Source organism: Egretta garzetta, unplaced genomic scaffold (assembly GCF_000687185.1).
Source record: "Egretta garzetta isolate BGI_Z169 unplaced genomic scaffold, ASM68718v1 scaffold193, whole genome shotgun sequence".
Classification (NCBI taxonomy): Eukaryota; Metazoa; Chordata; class Aves; order Pelecaniformes; family Ardeidae; genus Egretta; species Egretta garzetta.
Genome location: NW_009259117.1, coordinates 1,602,137 through 1,604,481, shown reverse-complemented (window position 1 = coordinate 1,604,481; position 2,345 = coordinate 1,602,137). Strand labels below are relative to the sequence as shown.

At 43.9% G+C, this 2,345-nt stretch overlaps 1 protein-coding gene across 1 annotated transcript in view; it reads right to left on the bottom strand.

The window, feature by feature from the left end:
* The window catches only part of DRD5 (dopamine receptor D5), an 8,422-nt gene that overhangs the window by 2,185 nt on the left and 3,892 nt on the right, over positions 1 to 2,345 (bottom strand). The gene's annotated exons all lie outside the window — the stretch shown is intronic.

Below are 2,345 nucleotides of genomic sequence, written 5' to 3'. Positions count from 1 at the left end.
TGCCCCGGCGGGAGCGGGACGGGCTGGGTTTCCTCTGCAGGGATGGGAAACGAAGCCTAAATCGGTAATTGTTCCAAGCGGTTCTGCTCGGACGAGATGTATTACAAGAAACCCGGCAAATGGAATCCGGTTCTCTCTCTTTTCAGCTCTTTTACGGGATGAATCATTCCTCTCGGTGGGGCTCCGGCGCAGCTAGAAAACGGAGCTGTGACCCTCAGCAGTATAGGTGTGAACGCTGCGCTGTTGGGCTCGCCATGCACTGATGTCATGCCCGTGTTTCAGAGACCATGCTGCAGTGATTTTTAAAAATTCAAAATATTACGGATTCAGTTCCTCAAAAACTTAATTATTTTTTAAAACCATTGACAGACATCAAACCCGTTCTTGACTCAACAGCCTGTTTGGCTGAGAAAGGCACTCTTCAGGGGCCCTCCAGCTGCTTCTCCAGGCACATGGGGAAGGACAAGACTCACCATACCTTGCTGGATCTGCAGGGACATGAAGGAAGATTGTGTTAGGGTTACTAAATAAAGAGGGGAAAAAAAAATAAAATTCTGCAACCTTTTAGGCAGTTTTCTAAAATTGTCACAAGAAAAACTGGAGCTTCACTTTAGCTCTCGCTTAAGAAATTGGCACTACTTTTCCACCTTTAAGCAGAGTTATATTTAATATTGGAGGGAGAATTTAGCTTTTGTCACCACTGAATTCTAAACAGCATGACTAAAGCTGTGATGCTGAGGCAATGTGTTGCTTGCACAAACTCTGTTTTCCTAAGCAGTGCCTCCTACCATTTGTGTAAATGAAGGACCAACTTGCACAAGTGTTTGTGCACATGCTTGTCGAAGCTGCTGGTCCAGAAGTGTGTATATTTTGTGTAGAAAAGCAATGATGTGATTTGCTTGTTTAGCTGATATTCATGGCTTCCCCAGTGTAGAGGTGGGTGTGTGGGTGCGTATACATGCAAATCCATCAGCACAAATTATATATATAATATGGTATCATATGCATGTGTGTATTTACAGACATGCAGTCAGTATGCATTAGCTATTTGAATAAACATATGTGTCGGTATCTGTCTGCTTAATAATAATAATAGTAGCCCAGCAATAACATAGCCTGCCCACAGCTCAGCAGCACCACGCACATGCTGGTGGCTTGGTACAAATCAGCATCAGCACTGGAAGCGAAGATGCTGGGCTGTGGCTGGGAGCTGCGGAGGTGCAGGCGTATGTTATCTCCTGCCAGCTCTGCTGTGCGTGGTGGAGTCAGGCAGAGAGGAGGTGCAAGCAGCCGGGAAAGACGCCTTAACCCATTGAAACAGCAATTGTCAGAGCTCACTTGTCAGACATCTAAAGAATGAATTTTTACTATGCTTTCTACACTACTGCCTGCAATCGGCAGACCCAAAGTGGAGAGGAGTTTCCAAAGTATCTCGTTTGTCGGCCAAGTGTTGCATTCGGCTGCCTGGCTCCTGCGTAACTCAGAATTCAGGGGATATAATATCTTCTCCCACCTATTTAGCAAATGTTCTTGAATTTCAGCTGGTGTGAACTGAAGTTGCTCACCAGCGATATCTGTGGAAAAAGACCTATGATTGAGCCAGGGGAAGTTCCATCGGCCAAGGACACACCTGTACCTACAGGTGCACCGGTGATAGAGTCTTCAACGTCGATCCAACATTTCACGCACACTCAAAACTTTCTTTCAAGTCACAGGAATGCACTAGGGAGATCAGGAATATTTTCAAAGGTAGTAGAAAATAGTATTGGTTTGTGATAGGGTGGCACATGAGACTAAACCCCCCACGCTAATGGACTGTAGTGAGTTGGGAAGAGGTGGAGCAGGAGCGGGCAACAGGACAACTGCTTTGCTGCAGCGCTTGTACCAGATCATTCATAGCAGCACCAGGCCAGAGGAGCAATCATGTAATGGGGACGTTTACGGTATGGGATAATATTCCATCCATTGCCATCAACATTTTTTGAGCCTGAGATAAAAACCTTTAACATTTATAGGTTATTAAGATCCTTTTTTTTTACTTTCTGTAGGCAGTTTGCATATAAATCTCATTTTAAGAATAGTCCATTAAAACCACAGCTGTCATTTGCTGAGAGATTTGAGGTGGGTTTTTTTCATCCTGAAATCATCTTTGTAATGGCTTTTGTGATTTTCCTTCAGAGCTTTGTCTCGTTTTTCTTTTTTTTTATTCACCTGTTAAAATTGCACTTCGCTCTCGCAGCTGGCAGATTGGAAGTAATGGAATTTAACTGCTATTGCAATGGTTCTGCGTGAAAAAAAAAATCTTTGCAGTTCCTGATTTTAGAAATGTGTGTTTTACTAGCTCT